The 20,365-nt window shown below is 32.6% G+C and overlaps 2 long non-coding RNA genes across 2 annotated transcripts; one reads left to right on the plus strand and one right to left on the minus strand.

Annotated features, from left to right (window-relative positions):
• The first annotated feature begins 1,384 nt into the window (after positions 1 to 1,384).
• Positions 1,385 to 16,178, plus strand: LOC125612936. The gene is made up of 2 exons (XR_007343416.1): positions 1,385 to 1,416; positions 15,636 to 16,178. It is a non-coding gene; the product is annotated as an uncharacterized LOC125612936 (long non-coding RNA).
• On the minus strand, positions 12,388 to 17,580 carry LOC125612937. The gene is made up of 2 exons (XR_007343417.1): positions 17,454 to 17,580; positions 12,388 to 13,691 (listed from the first exon to the last, which is right to left on the minus strand). It is a non-coding gene; the product is annotated as an uncharacterized LOC125612937 (long non-coding RNA).
• Positions 17,581 to 20,365: the final 2,785 nt, after the last annotated feature.

A 20,365-nucleotide genomic window follows, 5' to 3' on the forward strand; every position in this document is an offset into this window, starting at 1 on the left:
TAGCTCTGTAGTATAGTTTAAGTTCTGAAATTGTGATGCCTCCTGCTTCACTTTTCTTGCTAAGGATTGCTTTAGCTATTCTGAGTCTCGTATTTTTCCAAATAAATTTTTATTGTTTTTTCTATTTCTATGAAGGATGTCATTGGGATTTTAATAGGAATTACATTAAATCTGTATAATGTTTTTGGTAATGTGGCCAATTTGACTATATTAATTCTGTCTATCCAGGAGCATGGGAGATCTTTTTATACTCTGATGTTTTCTTAAATTTTCTTTTCTTCAGTGTTTTGTAGTTTTCATAATAGAGGTCTTTTACCTATTGTGTTAGATTGATTCCTAGGCATTTTATTGATGCTATTGTGAATGGGGTCGTTTTCCTAATTTCTCTTTCAGTGGATTCATCACTATTGTATAGGAATGTGTTTGATTTATGGGTGTTGATTTTAGATCCTGCCAATTTGCTGAATTCATTTATTATTGCTAGAAGTTTTTTGATGGAATTTTTTTGGTCTTCTAGATATAGAATCATGTCATGAGCAAATAGTGATAATTTGAGTTCTTCTTTACCTATTGGTATCCCTTTAATTTATCTCTTTTGTCTAATTGCTCTGGCAATTAGAGTTTCAAGGATGATGTTGAAAGAAATGGTGAAAAAGGACATCCTTATCTTGTTCCAGTTTCTAGAGAAAATGCTGCAATTTTTATCCATTTAGAATGATGCTGGCCTTGGTTTTAGCATATATAGTTTTTACAATGTTGAGATGTATTTCTACTATCTCTAGTTTTTCTAATGTTTTGAACATGAAGGTGTGCTATATTTTTCCAAATGCTATTTCTGCATTTATTAAGAGGATCATATGATTCTTGTGTTTAAGTGTATTAATATGATGAATTATTTTTATTGATTTTTGTATATTGAACCAACCCTGCATCCCTGGGATGAATCCCACTTGATTGTGGTGCACTATCTTTTTAATATGTCGCCAATATTTTATTGAGAATTTTTGCATCTATGTTCATTAGAGATATTGGTCTGAAGTTTTCTTTCCTTGATGTGTCTTTGTCTGGTTTTGGCATCAGAGTGATATTACTCTTGTAGAATGAGTTTGGATGGGTTCCCTCCTTTTCTATTACATGGAATACTTTGAGGAATATTGGTGTTAATTCTTCTTTGAAAGTCTTGTAGAACTTTGCTGAGAATCCATCTGATTCTGGGCTTTTCTTAGTTGGTAGGCTTTTGATGGCATTTTCTATTTCATTACTTGAAATTGATCTGTTTAAATCATGTATGATCTCCTCATTCAGTTTGAGTACGTCTTATGTCTCTAGAAATTTGTTGATGTCTTCAATATTTTTGTATTTTATTGTAATATATATTTTCAAAATAGTTTCTTATTATCTTTTTAGTTCAGACATGTCCATTGTTATATTTCCTTCTTCATATTGTATTTTAGTAATATGAGTTTTCTCTCTTTTCCCATGGATTTTTAATGTAAGTTTTGTTTTTTTTTAATTGTTACACTAAAATATTATTTATATTCATTATCTATTTTTTATTTGTTCTATTAATTATCAAGCCTTTACATTTTGTTGCCAACATTGGTGACTCATCCTAGTCTTACTAGTCTTACTAGGATGACTCATCCTAGTTCCTACTCTGCCACAGGGGGACAAAAGATTATTAGCACTTCCCTCTAGATTCAGAATTCTTTCAGTCCTTCAAGTAGAATGGAGTAGGTTTAGAAAGCATTGTTGAACAGAGCTTTCCTAGTTTTGTAGTGATAGATATGATCTCTGGTCAAGTTAAGACTCACTTATCACATAAGTCACTGGATGAGACTCCAGAACGTGGGTCTTTTTTTTCCCCCAATAGGGAAGTTTGATGAAAAGAAATATCTTTGATAGTTTCACAAGTAATTGAGAGCAGATGTTTTCATGTCACTAGTAGTATATGTTGAAAAAAATGTATTAAAGGACAGATTATGTGATACTTAATACCACAAATTAGTAACATCATGTTTGTAAGACTTTAAACCTATGAAACCATTTTCAGTCTTAGTTGTCTAAGGAGTCGATTTATTCAATCTTGGTATTGTAAAGAAATGAACACATTTTTTCTTGGTCTCTTCATGTAAAACTGTGTAGGGTTAAGTGTGTGTGTGTGTGTATATGTGTGTGTGTAGTATTTACTTAAAAAACATAGAAACAAATAAATATTTTGTATGCTATTTATAGATGCAGTTTTCTTTCTTTTGTCTTAATGTTTATAATCATATTATGTGTAGTTAAAATATATAGAATTATTTTTTAACTATACAATCATAGAATTCTTATTTTAAGAGTAAAATCATTTATAAAACAGAAAAATGAACTGGAGTATTCCTGTTGATTCAGGAGAATCAACATTTTACAAAGTTGTAACTGTTCAAATAGCTCTTTAATTAATGTATTAATAAATGCATTGTGTTATATTTGAAAAACTTTCTATAAAGGGCCAGATACTTCATAGTTTCAACTTTTCACATCATATGGTGTCCCTTACAACTACTCAACCTTGCCATTATACTAAGAAAGCAGTCACAGGTTATAGTAATAAATAGTCATGGCTATGTTCCAATAAAACTATTTGTAGAAGAAAAGGCAGTGTGTTAATTTTGGCCTATAAACCATAATTTTCCTGCTCTTGTGTTAGAAATACCTATGTGATTTCTTGAAATATATAAACTGATTTGGTTACAAGTGTGGGCTACAAAGGATTCACATGTTTATCAAGTGACTGTGGAGCCACTGTAGAGCCACAGATAAAGCTTTATGACTGATAGTTGTGAAGCAGTTGCTGTGGCCATACCTGATGTGACCCTTTATCTTTCTATATTCAGCCATATTATTTAATATTGAAGACTATGGCTAATTAGGCACAATATTTCTGTTTTTCTAGGCTTTTGCCCTCTTTTTAAATATGAGTTTATTTTTTACTTGATACATAAAACTTGCACATACAGATGGAGCACTATGTGATGTTTTGATACAGGTACACATTGTATACTGTTTAAATCAGGTTCAACATATCTTTATCTTCCAATGTTAATTATTTCTTTATGGTGAACAAACCTAAAATTCTTTCCTCTAGCTTTCTGAAATACACAGTACTTTATCTTTTTTTGTATACTCACCCTGCTGTGCCATAGCACACTAGAACTTCTTACTTAAACTCATAAAAAGTCCTGGAAACGTAACACTTTGTTGAAAGCCATAAAGCTTAAGGATATTTCCACATGGGGTCAGATTGTTTTATTGGCAGTAATGAACGTTTCTTAATGGGTCAGTGATTCAGCAGCCACCACAAAATTGATTTGCCCTACGATGGAAAGTTGACTGACTAGGTACTTGGTTTTTGGTTGTAGTAGAACAACTTCCCAATTTAAGAAGAATTTACTACAGCTATAGGAGCAGAAGTTAAGTGAAGCTACCCTATTTTTAAAAATTAGGACTGTCTATTTGGAAAAGTTTTTCTGGAAGATATACCTTTTTTCTTTATGAAAATAGCAGTACCTTTGCTGTTCATTCCTGCATCCTAAACTCCTGTTGTTCATTTGTATAAATGGTCACTTGAATCTTCTAAATAATAAGTAAAAAAATAGCATACAGTGATTTAAAACTCAAAGCAAATAGTGCTTTATTTAGCACTTCTACCATGTGGAAAAAGATTAATAAGGCTGTTAAATAAAATCCTAGAGTTCTCATTGCTTGCCTGTTTAAAGATTACTGAAGAGTGACATATATTTGGATTAATATTGCCAGGATAGTGATCTGTAAGCATTACTATGTCTTGGGTGTACTAGAGTCAATGCACCTTTATATCTTGGGTGAGAACAGGAATATACTTTTCCTAACTGAGAGTTTGAGGAAAAGTGGTTTTACCCATGACTTAAAACAAGAATAGCCTAGAGATTGAGGAACTCTCAAGTTAAAAAATTAATCTCAGTAACTTTAATCTCTAATCTTTAGAGATAATGAAGTTGATATCCAGAGAACTGAAGAGATTCTGTGAAATTTGACACCATGAGTACTCTGTTCTATTCTATTACAAGGTTTCATACTTAGAAAGTGGGCATTCTTATATTTTGGGGCATATCCACAACATTTCACATGATTGAAGCCATGTGGACATGTAAAAACTATGATCCCATGCCCAGAATTCAAGAGCTTCCCTTCATGGTTCATGCAATATTTCTTTTATAGGCAGTTTATCAGAATTAGGAAGTTTATATTTCCACTTAATTGTGTTGTACTTAGTTCTAATTTATGGAAGTCACTAGACTAGATAGGTTAAAAGATTTAGGCCCAGAATCTCAATTCAATCCTATTTTCCAGAAACCATTTTATTTTACAGTTTAATAGGAGTGTAGGTGTTTATCACCTGGTATGTCAAGGTAAATGAAAATAATTAAAATAAGTTATTCCATTTTTTTAATCTTTTGGTTTCTTTTTGGCTTTTTTTTCTATGGAATCAAGTTTATTTCTAAATTTCTCTTTTGTGGACAGGCCTCAGGTAAGGAACCTCAGTTTCACAGTTAATGGAGATTTGCACTTGAAGACTTTGAGGACAATTGCTTCCTAAATTTCATGACCTGTAGCCTTTCTAGATCACTATATTCTCAGTTCTCCTTTTTTTCCCATTTGTTTCTTCTCTGGTAATATATTCGCGAGAATGACTGTGATAACTTATGTCTGTAAGGCCATTATAACTCTGTAGGAAAAATGCAGGAATATCAATTATGTGTTAGAATTATAGTATCAATTGTAATATATAGAAATATATAATCAGTGTCAATTATCTATTAAAATATTTTTTACTTAAGATATTTAATTTATTTGAGAACTGACTAGATCTTAATGTAATATGTAGCTCTATAAAATTCTCCTGGTTTTGTGATATAGATTGCCATATAATCCATGATTCCTTCAGAAATACCTCACTATAGAAGAAATATCCTAACGTTTCACATTTAATCACAGAGCTTTAGCCAAAATTTTTATTGATGCTCCGTATTTTTCATTTTTATTCAAATGGCTCTTCAAATAAATTCATATTCTTATTTTCTCTGAGTTTTATTCTTCCATTTACACCCTGTATCCATTGGCAATACAGGGTGAAAGGAAACAAAAAGCTATTGAGTCTTCTGCCTATTATGCCCTATGCTAGATATTATTCATCTAATAACAAATTTAATAATACATATACATGTTGTTCTTTTTCAGATGCTGTGTTTTCTTATTTTTTTCTCTATGAAAATAAGCCCTAAGAGGCCCAGAGTTTTTGACTTACAGAACAGAAGACTTCTCTGTCTTACAAAAAAAAATAGTACCCAATGTATTTTTACAGTTGTTTGCACGTATGTGTCCAATTTGCATATGTGTTTGTATATAAACCTAAATATCCCCGAGCAAAGCTGGAACTGATTAATGTATTTTTTCTTCAATATTCATGTAACTCCATCATTTTTCTCATCAGAATTTAATCACAATTTTCTTACCTGATTATTATGTTGTTTCTTTAGGACAAATAATGTGTAGACCACTCAAATACACCACCCATGTTTCAGCCACAGTTAATTTTTGGCTGATATTGGCTGAATCACTTTGATCACAAAAGGAGTAAAGGTTTGCATAAGGCAAATCTTGATTCCTGATTTCCTCCTCTAGATTCGCCCCTGTTACAGCATGTGTCAGAATCCCCTTCATTTTTAAGGCTGAATAATATTCCATTGCTCATATGCAGCATGTGTTGTATATCCATTTATCTCTCCATGGACAATTGACTTGCTTCCACCTTTTCAATGTATTTATTTATGCACCTGCCATTAGAGGTAGCAGCTGCTTTTTTTGTTACAACTTCAATAGATTTTGTGCTGCACATATTTTAAAAACAAATTTTAAAAATAAAGTAAGAGGGCAGATTAAATTAGAAATGCCAAATCGCAGCAAACAGAGAACGAAGCAATGGATTGACCTGACAGCTGTGGGATGATTTTGTGTGTTCCAGAAAATTCTTTTATTTAGGAGTCAGTTGAAATGCCCTACAGAAAGAAAATAGGCAGCATGGGTTTCACTGCTCAATGCGCAGGAGGGCAACACATGCTTTTGTTTAACCTCAATCCAAGGATGCTTAGTCCTCCAGGACCCCTGTTTCAGAGGCTTAGAGCTTTTGGCCATAAAACATGTTATAAATTATTACTTTATCTTTCTTTTGTTTTGCCTCCTGGCAAACTGATATAAGTGAACACCTTACAACATAATAGACTTAAAGAAAACGTTTTAAATCAAAACAAATGAGGCAAATATTCTTTAAAAATAATTTCTTTCTTTTTTTAATAAAGAACTCTTTTTAAAATAAATTCCTGAAGTCATTGTTTTTCTAAAGTGAAAGTATTTGTTAAGTGGTTTACATTGCATGGATTTTGAAAATATGTACTTCTTTATTGGGATCTATGCCAGAATTCTTGACTCATTGCAATACAGTTATACAGTCACACACGTCTGTTAATCCACTGTGCTTTCAAAGCTCTGACAACCTTTGCTCTTATGCTCCATGACTGCATTAGGGAAGTATCAGAGAAGCTAAAACGAAAAACTACTGCAGAAATGTAATAAAATTGGTAAAACATTAAGTAACTGGTTAGAATTTTTTCCATATGTGAACATGAATTCATAAATTAATGGTAGCTTTTGGATAAAGCAGGATAAGCAACAGAAGGCTATTGCTTGTATGTGGGATATGTTAGGAAGGTGATAGTTAATATATACTTATTTCTGGAAATAATAGAAAGAACCCTTCGAATGAGTAATGGGAGTGGCCTAAATTTTTAAAAGTAAAAAAAGTTAACTGGGAAATGTTCATGTTACTTTTAAATCCATGGTAAATTGTAGAGCTCAAATCATAAATAAATAAATAAATGATTAATTAAATAATGGCAGGATAAAAATACTACCACCAACAAAAACCCAATAATTTACTTATTTTTTAAAAAAATATTGTATTATCTATTTTAAAAAATTAGAATACAAGTCCATACATTTTTAGCATGCTAAAATTAAGATCTAACTAATTGGATTATCTCCAGGTTTTGTTTTTACTATAGAGAATAATAAACTTTTACCATAAGGTCGGGTTGTGGCTTGGTGAATGTATTTTTACTTGGCATTTTATTTTTTCATATTAAATTCTCACCTCAGTATCTGCCTACTTTTTACAGTAAAGCTTTGTTCTGTGGGACTGTGTATCTAGGTAGACATTTAAGACCTGTGTCTATCACCTCAAAAGAAAAAAATAGCCCCTGAGATTTGGACCACACATTCTTGGTACAGATGCTAAAGAGAATGTTTCCCTTTGCTTCCCACAGTGCCATGTTTTTCTGTGTTCCTAATTTATATATCCTTCTTTCCTGCTACTTTTTACTCTTCTGAAATAGTGCAACAGACCTCCAAATCCAGTTTAAAAATACTAGCTCCAAAAAATGTATTCCAAGTTTACAAAGATCATAGTTACTTAAAGTAACTCCTCATACAGAATCATCAAATTTCTCCACCTTTCAATATTTTAAACAATACTCAACTTTACAGACTTGTGTGGTAGAGTCACAATACTGTATTCAGAATTGTTGGGATCAAAATGACTGAATAGCTTTCCCAATGGCACTACTTATTGGAGCACTCTAGGTGGTATGACAAAATTTGCATGTAGTAAGCCATCTGTGTGTATTTTTTATTGATATTCGAAAACATAAACGACTAATTGACAGAAAGAATATAGTGTGTGTGCATATATTTAAATATACATAAATTGTGAATTAATAATAAGTGGGGAAAAAAAAGAAAAAATGATGTTAATATCATTAGGGAAAATTTCCCTCAAGGATTTGCACTTGAACTTCACTTTAGATCATTGGAAGAAGATGTCAAAAAAGAGGAAGGAAGTATTACAGCAAATTACACCAATAATGGAATTGTTCTAGAACAACAAGAATCACATTAACCTGTTAGGATCCCTATTACATTTCATATCAGTGGGCTTCATTTTCCTTTTCAGTTTGTTTTTATTGAGCCCTTGGCAGCTGAATTCCCAGTGGGGATTTCACATCTGCTTGTCATAAACTTCAGCTCTGGTCTAGTGAGGATTAAAGTCTCCCTGAGATCCTGACTGAGCAGCATTTCTCCCACTTTATTTGACATGCACTATATCATAGTGATGTTGGCTCCTTCCTCACTCACTGTGTTGTAAATCCACTGCACACCACAAGGTCAGCTGAGTGTGAGATGCAGGGGCCTGCCAGCCCTGCTGACAGCTCCATCTTTCCTGAGGGAAAGGGAATGCTGGGTCCTGAAATACAGTTGCAATCCTGGACCAAGTGTCAAGTGTGCTTTCATCTTGAAGTATGTGACGATTATTATGGATTATGTTTCTATGATTCTTGAATCTATTTCCAGAAACAAATATCGTGGAGTATCTTTTTTATAGTTTTTAGAATTTCTGGTAGAAGAAGGAGCTATAATTAAAAGGCATGAATGGCAGAAAGAAATAAATCCAGAAAGTCAAGTCGGACTAGATACATATATTTTTAAGTGTTCATTAGTTAAATATTAAGTTACATTTTTCTTTAGCCCAAAAAGTGCGGTTTGTTTTAAGAATCACATTTCTTGTACAATACTGGCTGTAGGATCCATCCTGACTCTCTTTGTTCTGGTTCTAATTTTCATTTCAAATTTATTTCATTACTTAAATATAAGAAATATAAAAATAGTGAAAATGAGAATTGTGAAATGTCTTCTGAGTAGAAATGTTATAGTCAAGCCATATACAAGAATTGCTTTTCTCCAAAACCTATTGAAATAAAATCTAAAATATACTTTTCCGACATCATCATAAAAAATTTCTCAGCAATAACCAAATAAATAGGACAAGGTCACTTTAAAAAAAAAGATAGTCAAGAAAAGAGAGAGAAGATTCTACCATAACTCAAGTTGCTCTTAATACTACCTTTACTCACCAAAGCAGGGTAGGGGGGATAGAAAATGCAATCATAATAATTAGCAAGAAGAATAAGCATACCAAATGGGGAGATAGGAAATTATGGAAGAGAAAAGTGACCTGTAACAGGGCAAATCCTTGACTATTAACACTGGCTCTCAGATGGGTCTAGCTTACTGGGTATGAGACTTGTGCATACAGCCCATGTTTGCAAGACATGAATGCATGCTTGGCTTAATATTCTTCTGTCAGAGTCTTGAAATTCTTAACAATTTTTAAGTTTTTTAGTCCTTTGGCTTTATATTTTCATTTTTCACTGTGTGCAACTAATTATGATGGTGGTCCTGGTCCCTGGGAAAGAGCTCACATCTGGTCTTACTAGATTGTAAGAAAAATCATTGTAAAAAAAAATGAGGCAATAGTCATTCTGTAACATATGTTTGAATCATCTGGGGTCTTCTTAAAATTTCAATGCTCAGGCCACATTCCAGACCCATTCAGTCAGAGTCTTACAAAGGTGCAGGCAAGGGCCATGGGCTACAGTATGAAAAAGAACCATAGTTTTCAAAGTTCCCCGGGTGATTACAGTGTACAACCAAGAATAACAACCATTAAAGGAAAGCACAACAAGAGCACATGGAACCAGAAGGGACAGCTTCTTCAGGTCCCAGTAAAGTCTCAAACTCATCTGAATTACTACTGGTGGGTTTTTATTCTCCTCCTTTCCCTGTTTGAACTGGATATTGTTACTGGACAAGCGAGGGACTTTTAACAACTGGAATGAAGCTCTTGGACAGAAGCTGTGTCTGGAGAGTTCTACTTTGATTTGGAGGAAGAGGATGCCATCTTATATCCTACCACCAGTGTGCAGAAAGATCCCTGGCACAGGATACTTACAATCTAACTTGAATGAGCAGAACCAGCATGATCTAGGATATGACTACAGTTAGAGTCTGTTGATAACACCATCTGTCAAAACCCAGCTAAAAGAGAAAGACAGATTCCCACAAAGTTGTCCATTGGTCTAATTATAAATTCAATTCCTAATTTTAGGAGTGGAACTAGAAATAGATAGTTCATCATTACATGAATTAACCTATACACTGAGATAGATTTATAACATATACTATACAAGTAAGTTAATTATCCTTCATTGATGGTATGGGAAAAAAGTAGGCAGTCTCTATCTAGTCAAGTACTATTCTTTAGTATGACAGATTCTCAACATTTTGAGGAACAACTAAAAAGCAGAAGTGGATGGTGATTTTCTAAATGGCCGTGAGTCACCAACGGAAACAGAATCCTTCCTCTTTTATTCAAGGAGGAAAAAAAGACATTTTAGCAGATGCAACATCAGCAATATAAACTAATATATACTTTCCCCATAAGTTTCTGGGGAAGATAGTCATTGGGCCATCTCTTTGGAAGCCAGCTAAGTTTAGTAAAGGCTCTTACTGTATGTAGGCAGGTCTTTGGGATTTGAATAATTCTGCCCTTGGTGGTTTATCAAACTTCATTCATCTTATCAAAACGTATTAAATTAAGATAGATTATTTTCCTTCAAAAGTAGTTTTTAAATTATTTTTATCTATCTATTGTAATTATACACAATAGTGGAATTAATTCGTACATACTTATACACGAACACAATATAACAATATAATTTGGTCAATTTCATTCCCCTGTACCTTCCCTTTCCCTTCTCTCCATCCTCCCCTGATCCCCTCTCTCTACTCTACTGTTCTCCCTTCTAATTTAATGATGCCTTTCCACCTTTTGTTTTCTGTTTTCTCTATTTTCTACATAGGAGAGAAAATATACGATCCTTGACTATGAGTTTGGTTTATTTTGTTTAACATAATGCTCTAAAGTTCCGTATATTTTCCAGTAGATGATGTAGTTTCATTCTTTATGCATGAATAAAATCACAATGTGTGTGTATAATATAGATCATATACTATATCATATCACATGTTCTTTATCTAATCTTTCATTGATAGACAACCTTACCTGGTTCCATAATTAGGCTATTGTGAGTTATGCTTCTGAAAACATGGGTATGCATGTACTGCTACAGTATTCTGACTTTCACTCTTTAAGATACATACCAAGGAGTGGTATAGTCAGGTCATATGGTGGATCCTTTAGCTTTTTGAGGAAATTTCATATTGCTTTCCATAGCAGTTGTACTAGTTGACCACCCAATGAATAGTGTTAAAGGGTTTCTTTTTCCACACATTCTCTCCTGCAATTATTACTTTTGTATTTTTGATGACTGAAATTCTAATTGGAATAAGATAAAATCTCAGTATAGTTTTGTTTTTTATTTTCCTAATTGCTAAGAATATTGAACTTATTTCATATACTTGCTGGCAATTTGTATTTTTCTTTTGTAAACTGGTTTATTTTCCCATTTATTGATTGGGTTATTTGATTTTACATATTAATTTTTTTGGTTCTTTTTATTTATACATGAAAGTAGAATCCATTTTGACATAATTATAAAAACATAGAATATATCTTGTTCTAATTCAGTTCCCCAGTCATTTTTTATACATTTTGTATATTCATACTCATTGAAACATTAGGTAGCAAATATTTTTACCAACACTGTAGATTCTCTCTTCACGATCTTAATTCTTTGTTTTGCTATGTGGAGGTCTTTTAACTTTGTGCCATTCCACTTATTAATTATTTTTATTATAGAGCCCTACTGAGGAAGTCAGTAGGATTTCCTGCATCTCTATGTTGAAGCATTGATTCAATTGACTTCAATGTTTTTTGTCTAATTCTTAGGACTTTGATACAGTTTGAGTTAACTTTTGTGTAGACTGAGGGACAAGCTTCAGTTCCATTTTTCTATATATGGATCTATAGTGTTCATTTTTTCAAAAGGGTATCTTTTATCCAATGTATGTTAAACATAGTATTGATGCCTCAATGAGTTTATAACCTTTAGCTATTTTTGGTCAATCTAATGACCAAAGAAAGAAAGTCATAATAGAAAATGACATTAAGATGTCCAATTTCTCAAAGTGTGATAAAATAATATTTATCTGCATATTTCATTATACAACCCCCAGAACTGTACAATGAAGAATGCCTGAGGAGTCTCGTGAGTTTGTTAAACTATTATAAAAGCTGTGAAAATATGAAGTTCAACAAATAAAATATGAATTGGTAGTATCATGACTTTAAAAGTGCAGTATCCAATGGTATAAAAGAGCAAAGCTTTGCATATGTGAGTGAGGTCAGGAGGCATGTACTTAGGTGCATCATGGCCTTCTATCCTTGATTTTTAAATTTAGTGCCACAATTGCTCCCCAAAATAAGATAAATAAAAACATATCACTCAGAACTGGAAAAGAGTAGTGAATTAAAATCAGGATGAGTTTAGAACAATCCAGCTTAGGTAGCAAGTGAATTACTTGAATTACAAGAGACAATGATTACTCCATGGAGAATGAAGTTCTTGAGTCCTCAGCCTGAGAAACACCTCTCATCTGTTCTCCAAACTGTGCAGTCTATAACAGGACATTTGTGTCTCTGCAAAGATTCACTTTACCTGGATAACAAGGCCAATGCTACAAGAGAAAGTGAGATATGAGAAAAATATTAAAAGGGATTTTAGCACAGCCACTGTATGAGAAAGACAATAAATTATAATGGACAATCATTAGCAGAACAAGGAGATTTATAAGACCAGACAAGATAAATTGTGGGTAATATTGGAACCATAATCAAGAAACATGTGTCATTGAACATAATGCCTGAAATTTTTGGACCTGAAAAATAATATAGTTGATTAAAAAAAATGAGTTGAATTGCAGAATGAATGTTGCTGAAGAAGAAATCTATGAACTAAGGGAGAAGATCAAGAACTCTAATATTTTGAAGACAACAAAACATCAACCCACTGGCTTTATTTTAGAAACACTAATACTATGCAATGTAAAGAAGCAGAGTTACAAAATTCACCACTTTATATAAAAAAGTAAATTCCATATGATTATATCCATTTGACAAAATTGGAAAAAATTCAACATTGTTTTGGATTTTCAAAATGATTACACAAAATTAAAATAGAAAACCATTTTTTTTTTACATAAAGAAAGTTTATTTTGACTTAAAACTCAACAATTTACTAGGTGGGGAAGAACAGGGGACATTGCATTAAATCCAAGGCTAGACAAAATTTTTCATTATCTCTATGCCTACTTTACATATTTTTGTGATATTAGTCATAATAATTAGAAAAAATAAGCATACTAGAGAAATGCAAATTGTAGGTTAGGCTAGTCATAAAAGTAACTCAAATAAAACAACATTCTTTATATACAAAAATAATTATTGAAAGAGAAGTTTCCATCTAAAAAAGAAAATAAAATACTGAAGAAGAAACTTAACAAGAAAGCTATACAATTTATAGAAGTAAAATTCTGTAGGAATCAAAAGGACATTGGAAAATGAAACTACTTTCAATGGTTTTAGATATGTAGATTTAACATCAAAAAGATTTCAATTATCCATAAGTCAGTTTGTGAATGCAATACAGATCTAATAAATGTATCAACAGAGTTATTTTGTTCTTCTTCTGAAATTTTTCTAGTTGATTTTAAGGTTTATGTAGAAAAATAATTAATCAGCACTGGCTGGAAAACCCCTAAAAATTAAGAACAGTAAGGGAACATCAGTTATTTTAGATACCAAAACATACCAAATAGTCTCACTTATTAAACTTTTATAACTTTAGCATTACAAGAAAATAGACAAAATTATGAAAAACTCTGAAATAAACATGAAAATTTTATATGAAAGTGGTGCTCCAGTGAATAGGATAATAATAGTCTTTTGATAAGATTCTATTAAATTATTGAGTAGTAAGTTATTTTACCCAAAATAGCAAAGGTTGAAACATAAATGTCAACTTGTGAAAACACTAGACAACATATAGGTAAATACCTATGAAGGCTTAGAGTAGGGAAAATACTGATTATTTACTATTCAAAACTTAAATAGAAATTGGATAATGGGTACCAAAATACAGTTGGATAGGAGGAAATAATTCTGGTGTTTAATAGAATCATAGGGTAAATATAATTCATAAAAATTTATTATATATTTTGAAATAGGTAAATTAAAAGAGTCTGAAGTTTCCTAGACATGAAATGATCAATGTTTAAAGAGATGGAAGTGCTAATTACTGATTTGATCATTTCACACTACATAGATGTGTCAAATTCTCATACTCTTTCCCATAAATATGCAGACAAAAATGTCAATTATAAAGTAAAAATTGAAAAATAAAATATCTTGGATCTGTAAAATAAAATGTTGATAAATTCAAAATGCAAAAGTTGAACAAAAGATGAAGTATCTCCTAGGAATTTATAAGAAGACCAACAACTTAGTAAAAAAAGTCCAAGGGCATATGGTTTTATAATCCACAGAAAAATTAACAAAAGATCATTAAATATTTGGAAACATGCTTAACATCATTTAAAAGACATGAAAATGAAATCTACATTTTAAATGTCATTTAATGTTCATAATATCAGAAAAATATAAAAATTTAACAATGTAACAGAGAAAGAGAAGAGGAAACCAGTTTGAGTTAATTTTTTGGGAGTGCAGTCTGTGTAATTCTAGGAAAGAGATTGTATTAGTCAACTTTTCATCTCTCTGACCAAAGTACCCACCTGACAAGAACAACTTAGAAGAAAAAAATTCATTGTTTGTTCACACTTTCAGAGTTTCAGTCCGTGGTCAGCTAACTAACTCCATTGCTCTGGGCCCTTGAGGCAGAACATCAAGGTAGAAGGGCAGCAGTAGGTTGGAAAGCAAAAAGAGAAAAGGGCCACAGGGAAGAAGAACCCTTCAAGGGCTCATACCCAGTAACTTAAGTCCTCCAAGCATTACCCATCTGCCTATGGTCACTACCCAGTTAGTCCATTCAAATGAAGTTATTTGCAGATATGAAGACATAATCATATATACTGTTTATGTCTGTAATCTCAAATGTAAGGAATGACATATGTCTAAGGTTATGCAATTATAAGTTTTAGATACAAAAGACAGAGAAAATCCACGAGGTTCCAACAATAAGAAATTGGTTAAATAAACTATGATGTACAGTTAATAATTTGAAAAAAAAGAAAATGATTCTATGTATATTTTTTTCTGAAAAGATTTCCAGGTTAAATGAATAAGTTAAAAGGGCAAGTCAAAAATAGTGTCTACACTATGTTAATTCCTCTAAAGGAAAGGGAAGACAATTAAAATCAATGTTATTTGTTGTTTTCCTTCTTGCTTATTTTATGAAACAGTGATCCAAGACACTCATTAAAATGGTTACTTTAACTAAGAATGGAAGAAAGTCGTGACTTAGACGAGAAGGAACAGGAATTCTCAAAGAATACTTTCAGAGTCAACAGATTACCTATTCAAAAAATAATTAAGAGAAATATCAAAAACTAAAGACTTAGAGAACAAGGGGATTGATTTAGTATAGCATGAATCATTCACATATAAGATGTTTAAAGTTGACAATGTTACGGATACTATTAGGTTTGGTGGTGACGCTGTTGAGGGCAAATAACCAAAGAAGCTGCTTTTCCAGTGTTTTCTCAACTGATTTTTTTTTCCCTCTCCTTATCAATGTCCCTACCGGTTAAAAGGTTAAGTTCATGCCCTGCATTACAGTTATACATCTTCTGGTTGCACTTAAGTGTTTATTCACTGACAATAACACAAAGGAGGAAAGTTTTCAGAAAAAAAAGTTGATATAATAATAGTCTGGATTATGGATTTAAACTTGCAACCTGCAAGGACATTGGGTGGGAAGAAAATCAAATTTCATTGGAGAAGCCACAGAGGAGGCAGAGTCTTTGATAATGCCAAAAACAGTAGAGAGAAAGCACTGAGCAGCAGTCGAGGACACAGAGTGGGTTAGTGGTAAATAGCATTTTGGAGAGCAGAGTTGGTCCAGGGGATAACAAGTAAAGGACAGTAGGAATGGACATGAGAGAGTAATATGTAAAGCTGTAGAAAGGGTATTTTGAACTTCTGAAGATTTTTCAAAAACCCTCCAAAGTTGAGGGTTATTTTAGATAAAACAATGATTGACATGAAATACGTGGACAAAGAGGAAGGCCAATAATTCGTGTCACATGTTTTGGTATCTTCCTTCCACTGGTGTGACTGTTATTTGATCAAGTGCTGTTACTTCAAGTATCCTCTTAGTGGATTCTGGTCCATAGAGCTACATGTAGTACACTTGGTTATATTATTGGTGAGAATGAAAAAGTTGGAAGGATAAAATATTTTCATGAAGTAAAGTAATATTCTATGAGGCTAAATAAAAACCTGTTTTTTGTTCTGACGGCATTGAACTTTACAGTGTCCCTGCACTCCCAGAAATAGTGATGTTAAGAAATTTACCATTTTGTGTACCAGGAAGCAGCTTGCTACAAAGAATCATCCTTCTACACATGACTTAGCTAGCTCTAGGGAAGGATACCCCTGATTAAATGTGACAAGGACAGATACAGATATTTAAATCCCTATTCTCTACCTAACAAATGAACTAATTAATCTCACAGACTAATGTGAAAAAATGCTCAGTAGTGTGATTTAACCAAAATTTAGTTTGGATTTACTCTTCCCTCTGAAGTTTAACTTGCTTCTCAGGTTAAAGAACCTCTGAAACATGAAACATGAAACAACTCATCCTTTATGGATCTTCCTGATAATCAGGAACACAAACTCTGATTTTACCTGCTCCTCCCACTCTCCAACACCTACCTTTTTCTAGTCTTACTTGCTCATTCTTATAAAAAGAAAGTCACTTCTGCCCCTTTAAAACACTTGCACATCTTCTTATTAGAGTTTCCTCCCTAATGTTATAATCCCCCTGAATTAAGCCTTTTCTTACTAATGTTTAGACTCACATTTTTTTTATTATTTCTATCTTTTATTTTTTAAATTTTATAATTTGTATTTTTTCTTGCATATTAACATTTTTGGTGCTGCTTGCTCAACTGATGGAAATTTCAATGGCTTAGAGATATAAGAATGTGGGAGATGTAAATTTGAGATCCATTTGTCTCTTTAGCGGTGACTTGAGGTAAGGAATTAAGTAAGAATTTTTAGAAGAGCTAACAAAGAGAGAGGAATAGAGAATTTGTGTTGGAACCTTTAGGCATGTTAGCAAGTTTAGAAAAATCAAGAAACTATAGCAAAGGGTAAGAAATAAAATAAACATTTATTTCTTTTCATTTTTAGTCTACTGATGTACTACAGAAATAAGGACATTTAACATAAAATAGCCTTTAAGACACAACATTGGAAATTATGAGACTTGGGGTCTCCTTCTACTTTGACAATTATCATCTCTTTGACCATAAACATAGTTTACTTTGTTTACCTTTATATCTGCAAGGTAACATCTCTCTAAAAATCTATGAATTGCAAATATCAATGTTCTGCCTTTTTTCAGCATAATTTAATGAATTTGTCAAAAATAAAATGGCTAAGAGCTCTCTTGAATCCTGTAAAAATGGAAGACACAGTATTACTGAAATAAGTCATCAAAGAATAGTTCAGAGGAAAACTATTCTAAGGATATTTGTGTTCAAATCATAATGCAAGTAAAAGCACAAAGGAACTACTATCAGTGATGAAAAAAGCAAATATATTGTCAGCTAAAACTTAGGCAAAGAAACCAATAAATAATTCAAAAGACATATTTCTTTAAAGAGTGATTTTGAAAGAATTATTTTGATCCATTATTTCAATGTGTGAGACTAATGTTCAAGGTGAGTATTTGGAGACACATGGAAAAGATGCAACCAAGAAGATGGACTATTACCTGTTTCGGTTCAGTGATTTAAATTATTTCATAAACTGCTATGTATAATATATGAATTAGTTTTAAATGCACTTACTTAAAGGTGTTTCTTACTGTGCAGATTAAAGATTTCTTATAAAAAGCTGTTTTATCAGGGAGTACATCTAAAGTCTGTAGTGAACTATTTAATACATACCGAAATGTTTAAACTAAGAATTTTACTTAAAAGCTGAGGTGTGTTAACTTTGTTAATTCTTTAAGTGATGAACTATCCTGTGTATATGGAGGGTTTATACATATTGTTGAGCAGGTTTTTTACTGTTGGGTTGAAAAACTTATTTTTATCTGTTATTCAAATGATCAAATTAAAATTTACCAATTTAACATGTATCTACAAACAACTCACTACAGATTTTAGATCCATTCACTGATAAACAATTTTCCACTAGGCCTTTAACTAGCAAAACTTTTTTTAAAAAATTCAAAAGAAAACACATTTTCTATCTTCTCTTTGGACAGATGATTAATTTCCAGAATATATAAAGAACTAAAGAAAAAGATCAATACTAACAAACAATCCAATTAATAAGTGGGCAGGGAGGAGACACTTCTCAAAATTAGAAATAAAAATGACTACATCTTCAGTCTTCACGGAAATGCAAATCAAAATTACACTGAGATTCCATCTCCCTTGAGTTAGAATAGCAATTATAAAGAATAAAAATAACAATAAATTCAGCAAGGATGCCTGGGGGGAAAAGGAGTACACACTGTTGGTGGGAATGTAAATTATTACAACTTCAATGGAAATCAGTTCAAACTTTCCTTAAAAATCTAAAAATAGACCCACTATATGCTCCAGTGAAAGAACTAACAGCATGCTTTAGAGATACTTGCATCCCCTTGTTTATCACAGCAAAACTCATAACAGCCAAATTATAAAATCAGCAAAGGTGTCTGTAAACAGATAAATGGATAAAGAAAAGAGGATATATATTCAAAATGGAGTTTTACTCAGCCATTAAAAAAAGAACAAAATGATTTCTTGCTGAAACATAGATGGAATTGGACACCACAAATTTTAATAAAGTAAAGTTGGATCAAGAGAAGAAGGTATCATATGGAGACTGGAGCAGGGATATAAAAGAGTTTCTATGACAGTAAAATGGAGACAATTAGGGTACAGTGAATGAATGAAGGGAGGGAAGATGGGGCACTGGGGGTGAAATTAATCAAACTGTTTATCTTTATATATAAACATGCCACAATGAAACCCACCATTTTGTATAATTGAGACAAAACAAGTAAAACAAAAATAGATAAATAAATAAACTTGCTTTTTAGGCATTAGAAGGTAATAAATTATATTTAGTGATTGACCAATATCTTTATGTGAAGTTTTCCACTTAAAAACTATTTCTTATTTCATATTATTTAAATATACATTTGAATAAGACTCTTTGAAGAGCTATGTTTGGTTTTCTCTTTGATTTTATAGTGTATTCAAGCTATGTTTATATAAGCTCCTCTCTACACAAGTAATTACTTAAATTAATTTTAATAATATATCCCAAAGTATTTCCTTTATAAATAATTTTTGAATTACAATGTCATGAGGGGGCAAAATTGAGACATATGCAGGCAAGGGAGAGAAATAAAGAATGTCCACGTGCTTCTGCCCTTTCCAATGCTTTACTCACTCAAATCACTCAATATAATTTCACTCTATAGGTTCTTAATCAAGAAAATGACAATCATTTATGCCAAGCACTGCAATAGACATAATCAATTCACAGCAAATAATTCTAGATTAATTCTAAGCACTGCAAAACACAATAATGACAGGCCAATGACAGACATTATCCTCTGCTTATTAAGTTCAAAAGTCTTAAACTTTAGGCTGTAAGTCCAGCAGATGCAGACTCACTCAGACCACGTGATCAGGTCCAGAACCAAGGCAGGCTTTTCCTGGTGTGGTGTGGTCAGCCAGTTGAGGAAAGGGTCCTAGGGAGAAGTTGCGGCTCTCTACCACTCTCACTGCGGTAGAGTTTGAGAGTGGTGAGGATCACACAGAGGATCAGGAAAATGATGACCAACGATGGGATGTCAGTCCAGGTCCTCATCAGGCTCTTCAGCTCCAGTGCAATGGGATGTCAGTCCAGGTCCTCATTAGGCTCTTCAGCTCCAGTGCATTCTTGTTTGGGCTGGCTGAATCCCTGTTCGTCAGCTCTATTATTTATACTAAATTTGGGGCTTTTGACCCTTTTTTCAATCCTTATCAGCTACCACTGGATTTCTTCATGACATCATTTACCCTGGGATCAGAAACATCTGGTCTGATGGTATTCACCCTGATCTTCTCACCTTTCCCTCTTATCAGGAGAGGACAGCCTGCCAGAGGCTTCACTCTGCTTATCAATGTGAGGGGAAGTAACTTGTCTGAGGCCATACTGGAGGGCTCTGTTAGGTGCGTCTGATGAGACTGGAGT

Source organism: Marmota marmota, unplaced genomic scaffold (assembly GCF_001458135.2).
Source record: "Marmota marmota marmota unplaced genomic scaffold, marMar, whole genome shotgun sequence".
In the NCBI taxonomy this organism is placed as follows: Eukaryota; Metazoa; Chordata; class Mammalia; order Rodentia; family Sciuridae; genus Marmota; species Marmota marmota.